At 41.6% G+C, this 15,959-nt stretch overlaps 1 pseudogene; it reads left to right on the forward strand.

Annotated features, from left to right (window-relative positions):
- Positions 1-8,095: 8,095 nt before the first annotated feature.
- LOC102998124 (exportin-6-like) lies at positions 8,096-11,468 on the forward strand (annotated as a pseudogene).
- The last annotated feature ends 4,491 nt before the right edge of the window (positions 11,469-15,959 follow it).

A 15,959-nucleotide genomic window follows, 5' to 3' on the forward strand; every position in this document is an offset into this window, starting at 1 on the left:
GAGTGAAAACAATTGAGGACAGTCTCAGAGACATTTAGGGCAACATTAAACGCTCCAACATTCGAATTATAGGGGTCCCAGAAGAAGAAGAGAAAAAGAAAGGGATGAGAAAATATTTGAAGAGATTAGAGTTAAGAACTTCCCTAATATGATAAAGGAAATAGTCAATCAAGTCCAGGAAGTGCAGGGAGTCCCATACAGGATAAATCCAAGGAGAAACAGGCCAAGACACATATTAACCAAACAATCAAAAATTAAATACAAAGAAAAAATATTAAAATCAGCAAGGGAAAAGAAACAAATAACATGCAAGGGAATCCCCATAAGGTTAACAGCTGACCTATCAGCAGAAACTCTTCAAGCCAGAAGGGAGTGGCAGAACATATTTAAAGAAATGAAAGGGAAAAACCTACAACAAAGATTACTCTACCCAGCAAGGATCTCATTCAGATTCGACAGAGAAATTAAAACCTTTACAGACAAGCAAAAGCTAAGAGAATTCAGCACCACCAAACCAGCTTTACAACAAATGCTAAAGGATCTTCTCTAGGCAGGAAACACAAGAGAAGGAAAAGACCTAAAATAACAAACCCAAAACAATTAAGAAAATGGTAATAGGAACATACATATCGATAATTACCTTAAATGTAAATGGATTAAATGCTCCCACCAAGAGACATAGACTGGCTGAATGGATACAAAAACAAAACCCGTATGTATGCTGTCTACAAGAGACCCAGTTCAGACCTAGGGACACATACAGACTGGAAGTGAGGGTATGGAAAAAGATATTCCATGCAAATGGAAATCAAAAGAAGGCTGGAGTAGCAATTCTCATATCAGACAAAATAGACTTTAAAGTAAAGACTATTATAGTCTGAATACAGGGAGCCTGATTCCTCCAGCTCCATTTTTCGTTCTCAAGATTGCTTTGGCTATGCGCGGTCTTTTGTGTTTCCATACAAATTGTGAAATTTTTTGTTCTAGTTCTGTGAAAAATGCCAGTGGTAGTTTGATAGGGATTGCATTGAATCTGTAGATTGCTTTGGGTAGTAGAGTCATTTTCACAATGTTGATTCTTCCCATCCAAGAACATGGTATATCTCTCCATCTATTTGTATCATCTTTAATTTCTTTCATCAGTGTCTTATAATTTTCTGCATACAGGTCGTTTGTCTCCTTAGGTAGCCTTATTCCAAGATATTTTATTCTTTTTGTTGCAATGGTAAATAGGAGTGTTTTCTTAATTTCACTTTCAGATTTTTCATCATTAGTGTATAGGAATGCAAGAGATTTCTGTGCATTAATTTTGTATCCTGCTAGTTTACCAGATTCATTGATTAGCCTTAGTAGTTTTCTGGTAGTGTCTTTAGGATTCTGTATGTATAGTATCATGTCATCTGCAAACAGTGACAGCTTCACTTCTTCTTTTCCGAAGAAGTGTCCATCAACAGAGGAATGGATAAAGAAGATGTGGCACATATATACAGTGGAATATTACTCAGCCAAAAAAGATATGAAATTGAGTTATTTGTAGTGAGGTGGATGGACCTAGAGTCTGTCATATAGAGTGAAGTAAGTCAGAAAGAGAAAAACAAATACTGTATGCTAACACATATATATGGAATCTAAAAAAATGGTTCTGACGAACCTAGGGGCAGGACAGGAATAAAGACCCAGACGTAGAGAATGGACTTGAGGACATGTGGAGGGGAACGGGTGAGCTGGGATGAAGTGAGAGTGTAGCGTTGACATATATACACTACCAAATGTAAAATAGCTAGTGGGAAGCAGCTGCATAGCACGGGGAGAGTAGCTCGGTGTTTGTGAGCACTTAGAGGGCTGGGATAGGGTGGGTGGGAAGGAGGCACAATAGGGAGGGGATATGGGCATAAATGTATACATATAGCTGATTCACTTTGTTATACAGCAGAAACTAACACAACAATTTAAAGCAATTATACTGCAGTAAAGATGTTTAATAAATAAATAAAAAGATTGCCCTAGCTATTCAGGTCTTTTGTGTTTCCATACAAATTGTGAAATTTTTTGTTCTAGTTCTGTGAAAAATGCCATTGGTAGTTTGATAGGGATTGCATTGAGTCTGTAGATTGCTTTGGGTAGTATAGTCATTTTCACAATGTTTAATCTTCCAATCTAAGAACATGGTCTATCTCTCCTTCTGTTTATATCATCTTTAATTTCTTTCATCAGTGTCTTATAGTTTTCTGCATACAGGTCTTTTGTCTCCTCAGGTAGGTTTATTCCTAGGTATTTTATTCTTTTTGTTGCAATGGTAAATGGGAGTGTTTCCTTAATTTCTCTTTCAGATATCTGATGCAATTTTAAATGGGATTATTTTCTTGCTTTCTCTTTCTTATAGTTTATTTTTAGTTTGTAGAAAAGCAACAGATTTGCATATATTAATCTTGTCTCCTGAGACTTTGCTGGATTCATTTATTAGTTCTAATAGATTTGGGGTGGAGACTTTAGTGTTTCCTATAAAAAGTATCATGTCATCTGCAAATAGTGACAGTTTTATTTCTTCCCTTCCAATTTGGATGCCTTTTATATTTCTTTTTCTCGTCTGATTGCTGTTTCTGGGACTTCCAATACTATGTTAAATAGAAGTTGTGAGAGTGGGTATCCTTGTCTTGTTCCTGAATTTAGAGGAAAGGCTTTCAGCTTTTCACTGTTGAGTATGATGTTGGCTGTGGGTTTTTCATAAATGTCCTTTATTATGTTGGAGTCTGTTCCCTCTATACCCACTTTGTTTAGAGTTTTTATCATAAATGGATGTTGGATTTTATCAAAAGCTTTTTCTGCATCTATTAAGATGATCTTATGATTTTTATTCTTCCTTTTGTAATGTGGTATATCACATTGATTGATTTGTGAATGTTGAATCATCCTTGTGACTCTGGAATAAATTCAACTTGTTCATGGTGTATGATCCTTTTTATATATTGTTGGATTTGGTTTGGTAAAATTTTGTTGAGGAGCTTTGCATCTATATTCATCAAAGATATTGGTCTGCAATTTTTGCTTTTTTATAGTCTTTGCCTGGTTTTGGTATCAGGGTAACAGTGGCTTCATAGAATGAATTTGAGAATGTTCCACGCTCTTCAGTTCTTTGCAGTACTTTGAAAATGATAAGTATTTGTTCTTCTTTAAAAGTTTGATTGAATTTCCCTATGAAGTTGTCTGGACCTGTACTTTTGGTTTCTGGGATCTTTTTTTAAAATTTTAAATCAATTTTACTACTACTGATTGGTCTGTTCAAATTGTCTGTTTCTTTTTGATTCAGTCTTGGCAGGTTGTATGTTTCTAGAAATTTGTCCATTTTTTCTAGGTTGTCCAACTTGTTGGCATATAACTGTTCTTAGTAGTCTTATGATTTTTCTGTATATCTGTGGTATCAGTTGTTATTTCTCCTCTTTCGTTTCTTATTTTGTTTATTTGGGTCTCACAGAACTAGAACAAATAATCCTAAAATTCGTACAGAACCAGAAAAGACCCCAATTTGCCAAAGCAATCTGCAGAAAAAAGAACAAAGCTGGAGGTATCACCCTCCCAGACTTCAGATAATGCTACAAAATTTTACTAATCAAAACAGCATGATATTGAAACAAAAACAGATACATAGATCAGTGGAACAGAATAGAGAGCCTAGAAAGAAACCCACTCAGTTATGATCAATTAATCTACAACAAAGGAGGTAAGAATATTCAGTGCAGAAAAGACAGCCTCTTCAACAAGTGGTGCTGGCAAAACTGGACAGCTACATGTAAAAGAATGAAATTAGAACACTCCCTAACACCATATACAAAAATAAACTCAAAATGGATTAAAAACCTAAATGTAAGACCTGAAACCATAAAACATATAGAAGAAAGCATAGGCAAAACACTCTTTGACATAAATCATAGCACTATTTTTTTTGGATCTGTCTCCTAAGGCAAAAGAAATAAAAGCAAAAATGAATAAATGGGGCCCAATTAAACTTAAAAGCCTTTGCAGAGCAAAAGAAACCATCAACAAAATGAAAAGACAACCTACATATGCGGTGGGAGAAAATATTTGCAAATGATGTGACCAACAAAGGGCTAATAACCGAAACACATAAACTCAATATCTAAAAAACCCCCACCACAACCCTATTAAAAAATGGGCAGAAAACCTGAATATACATTTTTCCAAAGAAGATATACAGATGGCTAACAAGCACGTGAAAAGATGCTCTACACCACTAATTATTACAGAAATGTTAATCAAAACCACAATGAGATAACATCTCACACGGGTCGGAATGGCCATCATCAAAAAATCTACAAGCAACAAATGCTGGAGAGGGTGTGGAGAAAAGGGAACCCTCCTGCACTGTTGGCGGGAACGTAAATTGATACAGCCACTATGGAGAACAGTATGGAGATTCCTCAAAAAACTAAAAATAGAACTACCATATGATCCAGCAATTCCACTCCTGGGTATATATCCAGAAAATACTAAAATAGTAATTGGAAAAGATACACACACCCCAATGTTCATAGCAGCACTATTGACAATAGCCAAGATACAAAAGCAACCCAAGTGCCCATCAACAGATGAATGGATAAAGAAGATGTGGTATATATATACAATGAAATACTACTCAGCCATAAAAAAATGAAATTCTGCCATTTGCAGCAAGGTGGATGGACCTAGAGAATATTATGGTTAGTGAAATAAGTTAGAGAAGGACAAATACTGTATGATATCACTTATATGTGGAATCGAAAAAAATAATACAAGTGAATGTAATATATGCAAAACAGAAACAGACTCACAGATATAGAAAACAAACTAGTGGTTACCAAAGGGGAGAGGAAATGGGGGAAGGGTAAATTAGGAGTACAGATATACACTACTATGTGTAAAATAGATAAGCAACTGTACAGATATACTGTATAGCACAGGGAATTATAGCCATTATCTTGTAATAACCTATAATGAGTTATAGTCTGAAAAATCCTGAATCACTATGCTGTAAACCTGAAATGAATATACTATTGTAAAGCCACTATATTTCAATTAAAAAAACCAACTCTTATTCTGCAGACATGTAGAAACTTTCCCTTACATCTTTAAGAAGTATCTTCCAGGTACAATTGGAATATTAGGAAAGGAGAACTGAAGTGTTACTAGAGGAGCCAGGGAAAGTTACTCGAGTTGGTGACACATGAGTTGAGATGTGAAAATAAGCAGGAGAGGGTAAGGTCGATGGAGAAAGTGAGAGCAGGAAAGACATGGCAGGTGGAGGGAAGGACATGTGCAAAATCGTGATGTCAGCTGAGAACCCAAACGGCCTTAGAGAGATTATATAACTCCCTTGCTTTAGTCTTGGGGAAAAGTGAGCCCTTACACTGTGCCAGGTGCTAGGAATACAGACATAATTAAGACACTATTTCTCTTGTCCTCAAGAAGTATACAGTATATTGTGAAAGTAATAATTGTATCTTTTCCCACTATTGCAACTGTTTTATTTCTATTTTTTATGATGTTCAAATGGTCCAGTATGCTTAGCTCTGCTTCCCGACTAAATGCCACATGCCTATATCTGGTTATCCGTGTTGCCAGTGGTGCTGGTATGAGAGACTACTTGCAGGTTCCTCCCAACTGCAGGATGAAGATAGATCACAGAACATGTACTACTGATGGCAGGATCTGTCCTCATATTCATAACTGAAGGACCATTTTCCAAAATATTCATTCATCACATTACATTTACATTTTATTGCCAAGACTTGAGGTCAGTATTCATGAATTCAATCCACTAACCCTCCTCCACTGGGCACCAGTTAGATGCGCAGCTTTGAGCCTAGGTGTTATGAGGCTGCAAACATCAACCACATGAAGCTGTTGTCCGTTCAGTAGCTAAAAATTTCATTGGGATAAATATGTGTATATTCCTAAAATAAAAAATATATCAGGGCACACATTTCCTGTAGGGAAATGAACATTAACTTTGCAGTACTCGAAGTCAATCTGCAACTTTTTGGTTTCATGATCTTGGACAAATTATTTAACATCAAGTTTCAATTTCCCCCTCCATAAAATGGAAATGATGATACCTCCTACCTTAATAGTTGCATATGTCTGTGCATATGTGTTTGTGCTGAATAAATTAAATAATATATAAATCAATCTGGCCTATAGTATGACTTCAGCATATTTCTACCTAGCCACTCCCCTCCCCACCCCGGGCCAATCATCCCAACACCCTAAATATTTTAAGTTGTTTTGAAGTTCAGAGGAACATAAAATATTTGGTTGTGTTTTACTTCTTTCATGAATGATCCAACTTCAGATTTACATGGCAACCCATATATAGTTCTCTCAATACTCAAAATAATGCCTTTACTAAAACAATTTGGAGTGGTGACTTACTGTGGCCTTGGATCCTGCTACAGAGAGATTTGGCATATATTATCAAGAATACCGTTTTATTTAAAAAGCTCATAAAGCTTCATCCTCAGCTATTACTGATTTAGGAGTAGCAGGTATATGGAAACTTTCACACTCTACTGAACGGGATTATACATTCTTCTCTAACCCACATAACTCATATTTGCAGGCTGACTTCTAAGTTCCTCACTTTCTGATTAATGATGTGAATAGCAGGGCTCTAGGCAGCGTTCTCTTATCTGAGCATGCCACAGACTCACTTTCAGTTGACCTTCAGAAAGTATTAGGCAGCATTTCTGCAAAACTTCCTTTAGTAATGAACACTGGAAAAGAAAGTTATGATTTGTGATTCTAAAACTACATAGAAATACAACACACACACACAGTCACTGACATGAGGACTCTGTATGTATATATACAGGCTCTCTTATTTTTACTGATTGATATCAATTTTTTTTTCAGGAGCAAAGTATCATTAATTACAAAAATAAACTAACTAGCAAAGTTCTCATTAAGGATAAATGTGAACTGGGAAGAACATATGGATAAATCATCCCCTGCCTCATTCAAATTGAAAAGAAACACTTTGACTCTGGAGGGAACAGTGAGAAATGTGTATATTATAAAGTTATAGGTTTTAATAACTTCACCTCATTCTATTAAGCCTCTAACCCCATTGGAATCATAAAAGGTTAATATTGAAATGAACCCTAAGAGCATAAATTAGGCATTGGCCATTACATCCCCCCAAATGAGCCTTAAGCTATGTAACACTTGATCAGCAGGAATTTCCTCTTTTATTAAAGAAATGAAGATACACTGCATTGAATGATATTATTGAGAATACCTAAAATTTCTCATTATCCTACAAGCGCTTAAAATTGCTATTACAGATTTCTGCAGGCCAAATCCCAGTTCCCAATGGACCCCTGCAGTTTATGGAGTACTAGCAGGGAATGTGTTTCAGTTGCCCACAAATACATACTTGTATAGTCATATTGGGTATTTTCAGGAGAAAATGAGATATTTTATTTTTATTCTGTCTCTAAAGAAGGGTCAATCTGAAATGGCTGCAAATCAAAACTGGGGCCGGCGCGTTGGGGCTGTTGGTCGGGGGCGGCCGCGCGGCGCGAGCGGGCCACTCCGGGGGGCGGGCGCGCGCAGGGATGCTCCGGGGGGCGGCGGCGGCGGCGGCCGTGTGGGCTGGGGCTGCAAGGATGGCGCGGGCCCTCGGGCCTTTCCTGAGCCGGCCGCTCGGGCTGCGCCGCCGCCGAGGCCCCTTCAGCCTCGGGGCCGGGCCCGCCGCCGCTTCTGAACGCGGGGGCCGGGGAGCCCCTGCCTGGGCCCGGAGCCTTCCCTCGGGGGTCGGGCCCGGGCGGGAAGCCCCGAGCCGCTGCCCTCCGAGCCCCAGTTCCTGCTTTTTCAGTTTCCCTGGGGAGGTGATGAATTGTTCCGGGGGTCCCCGATGAGGCGGGCCGGGGGGCCGCGCTCTTAATGGAGGGTCCCCGCGGGGCCCGGGTGGGGAAGCGGTTGTCTTTGCATGGGCGGGGCACTTCCCGAGCCTGCCGGGACCATGAGCTGACCTGTGCGAGCGGGACGTGTCCGAAGCCCGAGAGCCAGCTCACCTGAGCCGCCCCCTCCCCCGGCCAGCATGGCATCTGAAGAAGCCTCTCTCTCGGGGCATTGGAAAGGCTGATGACAGAGTTTTTCCACGACTGTACAACCAATGAAAGAAAACGTGAGCTAGAGGAACTTCTTGATAACTTTGCTCAGCAAATAGGAGCCTGGAGATTCTGCCTGTATTTTCTCTCCAGCACTAGGAATGACTATGTAATGATGTACAGTTTAACGGTTTTTGAGAATCTGATGAATAAAATGTGGCTTGGGGTCCCATCTCAGGATAAGATGGAAATCCGTAGCTGCCTGTCCAAACTCCTCTTGGCTCACCGCAAAACCTTACCTTACTTCATCTGGAACAAGCTCTGCGAAGTGATTGTTGACATTGGCCGTCAAGATTGGCCCATGTTCTACCATGACTTTTTTACTAACACTTTACAGTTGATCCAGTCCCCTGTGACAACTCCCCTCGGGCTGATCATGTTGAAGACAACTTCAGAAGAGCTGGCTTGTCCCGGTGAGGACCTCAGCGTGGCTCGGAAGGAGGAGTTGCGAAAGCTGCTGCTGGGCCAGGTGCAGAACAGTGCTTGGGCTACTGACAGGTATCTTGGAGACTGTCTGGGACAAACACAGCGTGACTGCCACCACCCCACCACCATCCCCGACCTCAGGAGAAAGTGGTGACTTACTGAGTAACCTGCTGCAGAGTCCTAGTTCAGCCAAACTGTTGAATCAGCCACTCCCCATCCTTGATGCGGAGAGTGAGTATATCTGTTCCCTGGCCTTGGAGTGCCTGGCCCATCTCTTCAGATGGATTCCTCTGTCTGCCAGCATCATCCCGTCCCTCCTTACCACCATCTTCCACTTTGCCTGCTTTGGCTGTGACATCCAGGCCAGAAAGATGGCATCGGTTAACGGCAGCAGCCAAAACTGTGTGTTGGGTCAGGAGCGCGGCCGGCTTGGGGTCCTGGCCATGTCCTGCATCAATGAACTCATGTCCAAGAACTGTGTGCCTATGGAGTTCGAGGACTACTTACTGCGTATGTTCCAGCAGACTTTCCACCTCCTGCAGAAAATCACCAAGGATAACAATGCCCACAGGTGAAGAGAAGGCTAGAAGAACTGGATGAGAGCTACATCGAGAAGTTTACTGACCTTCTGCGGCTCTTTGCAAGTGTTCACCTAAGAAGAATCGAGTCCTACTCCCAGTTCCCTGTGGTGGAGTTTTTGACAGTTTTGTTCAAGTACACATTTCATCAGCCTACTCATGAAGGTTACTTCTCTTGTTTGGATATCTGGATGCTCTTTTTGGACTATCTGACAAGGAAAACGAAAAGCCGTCTGGGAGACAAGGAAGCAGTTCTCAACAGGTACGAAGACGCCCTAGTCCTCTTGCTCATGGAGGTGTTGAATCGAATCCACTTCAGATACAACCAGGCCCAGCTGGAGGAGTTGGATGACAAAACTCTGCATGACGATCAGCAGACAGTGGCAGTGGTACTTACGCCAGAGCTTGGAGGCAGTGGCCAAAGTGATGGAGCTCCTTCTCACACACGCCTTCTCAACACTGTTCCCAGTTCTTCAGGACAATTTAGAAGTTTATCTGGGGTTACAGCAGTTTATAGTTACTTCAGGGTCAGGACACAGGTTGAACATCACAGCAGAGAACGACTGCCAGCGGCTGCACTGTTCCCTGCGAGACCTGAGCTCCCTCCTGCAGGCTGTGGGCCACCTAGCCAAGTACTTCATCGGGGACGTGTTCGCATTGCGCTTCAGCGACGCCCTCACGGTGGTGGAGAGGTTGGTCAAAGTCACTTTGTATGGATCTCAGATAAAATTGCACAACATTGAGACTGCCGTGCCATCAGTATTGAAGCCTGATCTCATTGACGTGCACGCTTAGCCCCTGGCTGCTCTGCAGGCTTACTCTCACTGGCTAGCACAGTACTGCAGCGAGGCTCATCGGCAGAATACGCAGCCGTTCGTTACGCTCGTCTCCACCACCATGGATACAGTCACAGCTCTGGTCAGCACCAAGGTCCGAGACAAACTGCTGCTATCTGCGCGCCACTCACTGGTCTCCCTGGCCGCCACTGTGCGACCTTTCTGCTCAGCATCCCCGCAGTACAGAAAGTATTCAACAGAATCACGGATCCCTCTACCCAGCAGCTTGTTGACAAGGCTCAGGTGTTGGTGTGCCGAGCCCTCTCTAACATCCTGTTGCTTCCATGGCCAAACATCCCAGAGAATGAGCAGCAGTGGCCTGTGCGCTCCGTCAACCATGCCAACCTCATCTCTGCGCTCTCTCGGGATCATTGCAACCTGAAGCCCAATGCTGTCGCCCCGCAGAGGAAGATGCCCCTGGATGACACCAAAGTGATTATCCACCAGACACTTAGTGTCTTAGAAGATAGCGTGGAGAATATCTCTGGGGAATCCGCCAAGTCCCAACAGATCTGCTACCGGTCCCTGCAGGAATCTGTTCAAGTCTCCCCGGCCCTCTTTCCAGCTTTTATCCATCAGTCAGATGTGTCTGATGAGATGCTGAGCTTCTTCCCCACTCTGTTTCGAGGCCTTAGAGTACAGATGGGCGTGCCTTTCACTGGGCAGATCACACAGACTTTCCTCAATATGTTTACCAGAGAACAGTTGGCCGAGAGCATACTCCACGAAGGCAGTACTGGCTGCCGGGTGGTTGAGAAGTTCCTGAAGATCCTGCAGATGGTGGTCCAGGAACCTGGCCAGGTGTTCAAGCCCTTCCTCCCCCGCATCATCTCCCTGTGCATAGAGCAGGTGTATCCCGTCATCGCCGAGCGCCGCTCCCCTGATGTGAAGGCTGAGCTGTCTGAGCTCCTCTTCCGGACGCTCCATTGCAACTGGAGGTGCTTCTTCAAGTCCACCGTCCTGGCCAGTGTCCAGAGGGGGATTGCCGAGGAGCAGATGGAGAATGAGCCTCAGTTCAGTGCCATCATGCAGGCTTTTGGACAGTCCTTTCTCCAGCCTGACATCTACCTATTTAAATAAAATCTCTTTTACTTGGAGACTCTCAACACCAAGCGGAAGCTGTACCTCAGAAGATCTTCCGGACCACCACGCTCTTTCAGTTTGTGAACGTGCTGCTTCAGGTCCTGGTTCACAAGCCCCACGACCTCCTGCAGGAGGAGATTGGCATCGCCATTTACAGCGTGGCCTCTGTGGACTTTGATGGCTTCTTCGCGGCCTTCCTCCCAGAGTTCCTGACCAGCTGTGACGGTGTGCATGCCAACCAGAAAAATGTGCTGGGGCGGAATTTCAAGATGGATGGGGACCTGCCCTCATTCACCCAGAATGTGCACAGCCTGGTCAACGACCTGCGTTACTACAGACTCTGCAACGACAGCCTGCCCCCCGGCACCGTGAAGCTCTAGGTGCAGCTTGCTCACCGCCCGAAGGACACCGACTCCTGCAGCTGCCACCTGCACCACCTCCGCCTGCTGCCACGGGTGTCTCCCAGACGGGCCCCAGCCTCTCATCGGTTTCTCACGCCCGGAGCGGCGTCGCCTGCCCTCGTCCCCCTCCACGCTCCTCTCCTGCCGCCCAGCCAGCAGAACTGGCTCCGGGGTGTCCCAGGGGTTTGGAGCAGACAGGGGTCATGCGGCCAGGTACCGGGGAGGCACCAGAAAATCCTGTGGGGTGGTCCGCGCAGATCATGCATGTATCAGTCACGAGGCAGAAACGCCAAGGACAGCTGTGACAGTGCCACCTTCTCACCACTCCACCGCCCCACCCCTCCCGGCCCAGCCGGCTAAGGAGAGGCATGATGCTGGAACTACTTTGGCACTTCTGTCAAGCCACTCCCCCTCTCCCCCTCAAATGCCTTGAAGTCTCTGCTTTTTGTCAGAGATTTGCAGACTCATGGGTTTTTTTGTTGTTGTTCTTGTTTTCTCATCATTCCATTGTGATACTAAGAAACTGAGAAGCTTAATGAAAAAATAATATGCTTATGTTGTTGTTGTATTTTAAAAAATCAAAACTGGGGCATGACCAAAACTATTCCTCATTTTTGAACTTTTTATGGTACTAAAAATGCACCATGTCATCTATCACTTCTTGCTCCTTAGGTGGCTTCATTTTTCCACATTAGTTATTACTACTTCATGTTTGCTGTTCATCAACTTTAAAAGTGACACTTGTGCAATAAAAATAGACATCCTTGGCAAGGAGATGGCACTTCTGGATTGCCATCTATTTCATCAACTTCTAAGAAGAACTCCTCACATGATAAATAATGAAAGTATGAGCTAATCGCAATGAAAACAATTTTACAAGAATCTTTTTTGGCATGTTCTGTTTTTTACAATAGTTACGGCATTTCATTGTGATGTCAATTTGCATTTCTCAGAGAAATGCAAAAACAAATAAACAATACTTAATACAATAAATATTCTAAAGAAAAAATAAATGCACAGTTCTCAAAGATACTTTTTTCTTCAGTATCTGAGCTAAAATGAAAAGTCCTCAAAGTCTGAAATATATAAAAACATTAACTGTTGTAGTTTGTGGCACAAATGTTTAATTATATATATATATATATGTATATTATATATATACACATATGTAATATATTTCTAGAATAGTGACATTTATTCAATCTAAAACTTATTTTTCTTTCAAAGCTTCTTTTAATATTTCATTAATTATCTTGAAATGATCCTAATTTAATCATTATATCCAAATCTAGAAACACTGATCAATGGTCTTCATGATTCAGATTTCCCACCAAAACACTGGGAAAAAAAATAAACAAGAATTTAATTACTGACGTGATGTACTTTGTCAAAACAAAACATTTAATTTAAAGTACAATATTGGGGAAGTGCTTTGTAGTCTAGTTTCTAGTACAATTTCATCATTTGACCCTGATCCTCTTAACCCAGGGAGATAGATAGGCAGAGCCTCTTTATTTATTTATTTATTTCCTACAAAGTGAGGATAATCACTCCTATTACATAGTACTGTTATAAGGATAAATGATATAATGTATGTAAGCCATCTATTGAAGACACTGGCTGACAGTAGATTCTCAACAAATATCTTTTTTAAATGAATTGGATTTTCCCATTTCATCATGTGAGAAAATTGCAGTTCAGTTTGTTTTAGTGACTTGCTCAAGGTCGTATAGAAATTAATGATAGTCTGTCTATATTAATGATGTTACTAGAACTCAAGTCTTACTGATTCAGTTGAATTATTTCTAAAGACAAAGATTTAAACGTCCAGTATTAGTTCAGTTCTTCTGATACTGTTTTAATCAGTGTGACCTGGACTTATTAATTTCATTTTAGGAAATGTTTTTGGCAATGTATTCCAGAGAACAAATAGATTAGAGCATGTTTCAAGATTGCTATAGCTTAATCATGCAATACCTTCAAATCACAAATTTGACCTATATCACCTAGCATTGTAGCATGGAAATAGTAGAAAGAGCAGATTATTAGTAACTACAATTTACTCATCACTTTTTTTGTACTAGGTACATAAGTGTTTTACATGGATCATCTCATTTAATCCTTGCAATATCTTAACAAGTCTACTCTCATTATGGTCATTTTATGAACAGGAACAATAAAGCACAGAGAGAGGTTAAGTAACTTTGCCCAAGGTAACAGAACTAGGAAGTAGGAGAAGAAATGGTTTCAACCCAAGCAAAGCAACTCTAGTCAAGTCTATACTCTTAATCCTCATGCTCAACAGCTTCCGTGGATGATATGTAATTAAGAGTGGCTCAGTTGAAATGCAGAGCAATCCAGGGTATTAACCAAGAGCATAACAATTTGACCATTAGAGAGACTTAGAAAAGAGGAAAATGGGGGTTTGGAAGAGCAAAGGGAATGTGAATGGATGGTAGAGCAGGGGTAGGAGGTTTTGCAAAGCAGCTTTAAGTGAGAGTAAAAAAGCTGAGGGAAATGGAATCCTAAGCCTGAAGACTGCACTCTTGCATCTGTAAGGGGCTAAGGTGTTGAAAGGCTAATAGGACCAGGAAAGAACATTCTGTAATGTTCTGGTGTGCTCTAGTATGGATAAAGTCATCGTGTGCCAGGTTAAGGAAGGTGTGCAGCCATAATCCAGTGGACCATGGAGAGGAACTGAGACTGTGCATCAGTGTGCAGATATGGTACGGGGAGAATTCTGTTAGTGCGTGAACAAGGAGCAGGCTGTTTCAAGCTCATGTGTCTAAATTAATTGCATTTCTGAAGCCAGATTAGTAGGACTCTCAAGGCCTGACATAACAAGGTAGAGTTTATACAAGTGAGAGTTGGAAGGATTGGGAAAGTTTTCAAAACATGGTGGTAAGGAAACCAGGTATGTGTGGCTAATACCTCAAATACACGCATATCCACACATACACACACACATATACACAGTAGTCCACAATTCCCACTCCACGTTTTCCTTAGCAGTGTTTTTTTAAAATATTATTATATTTTATTCAAAGTAGAAATTATTATTGAATATTATATGTGATTTCTTCCTCTGTAAAATTTAGTTGTTTTTGACAGCACTGGTAGATAACTAATACTATACAGTTTGAGGAGAACAATGATTTGCTCTAAATATATGGATGATATCTTAGTCGCCTCAGACTGCTATAAGAAAATACCATTGAGTGGCTTAAACAACAGACATTTATTTCTCACACATCTGGAGTCAGGGAAGTCCAAGATCAGGGTGCCAGTTTTATTTTGAGGTTTCTTCTCTTGGCAGCTGCCATTTCTCTGTGTGCTCATATGACCTGTTTTGTTTGCCTGGAGAGACAGAGAGAGAGAGACAGAGAGAGAGAATGAGTGAGCAAGCTCTCTCCTGTCTCTTCTTATAAGGGCACTGATCCCATCATGAGGGCCTCACGTTTATGAGATATGAATTTTGGAGGAACACAAACATTCAGTCCATAACATACAGAAATTATATATAGTAAACTTTTACACTAACTGCTGGTTAATAAGTTTCAAACATTTTCAAGTAATTATGGAGTAAGAAATTACTTGTTATGTTCTACTCTAACTTTATAAAGATGAACAGAAATATCGTTTTTAGATCTCAATTATTTGCCTAAAAAATGGCAACTTTTTAAACTTTATTCATAAATTTTGGTCAGTCAGATTCTGATCAATAAAAACCAAATGTCAGGGGCTTCCCTGGTGGCGCAGTGGTTGAGAATCTGCCTGCCAATGCAGGGAACACGGGTTCGAGCCCTGGTCTGGGAGGGTCCCACATGCCGCGGAGCAACTAGGCCCGTGAGCCACAATTACTGAGCCTGCGCGTCTGGAGCCTATGCTCCGCAACAAGAGAGGCCACGATAGTGAGAGGCCCGCGCACCGCGATGAAGAGTGGCCCCCGCTTGCCACAACTAGAGAAAGCCCTCGCACAGAAACGAAGACCCAACACAGCCATAAATAAATAAATAAAATAAAATGTGCAAGTCAACCTTTAAAAAAAAAAAAAAAAAAACCAAATGTCATACTAGCAAGATCTTTGAACTGGCAATCAGTAACATAGAGTGAGGAGTGTTAAATTTGGCAATAATATGCTGTGTATCCATGACCTGCTCTTTCTTAGTCTCATTTTCCTCTCTGGAAAAGAAATGTAGTAGAACCGAATGATGTTTACTTTAATGTGTCGTTTCAGTGACCAAATTACCGTTTTTCTCCAGGACTGTCTTGGTTTTGGTCCTAAAAGTCCAGTCTACCAGGAAACCTCTATCCTGCGATGTAAAAAGTTTTGAATTTCCATTATTGGTGAAGACGTATGGGGGAAAGCACAAAGCTGATATTGCAGCCAAAAAATCAGGTGCTGAAAGACACACTGTTTTCAGTGTGAAGTGGATAAGGCATAGACTAGCTGAATTCCATGGTTGCTGT

The sequence above is a fragment of the Balaenoptera acutorostrata genome, chromosome X (assembly GCF_949987535.1).
Source record: "Balaenoptera acutorostrata chromosome X, mBalAcu1.1, whole genome shotgun sequence".
NCBI classification, from domain to species: domain Eukaryota; kingdom Metazoa; phylum Chordata; class Mammalia; order Artiodactyla; family Balaenopteridae; genus Balaenoptera; species Balaenoptera acutorostrata.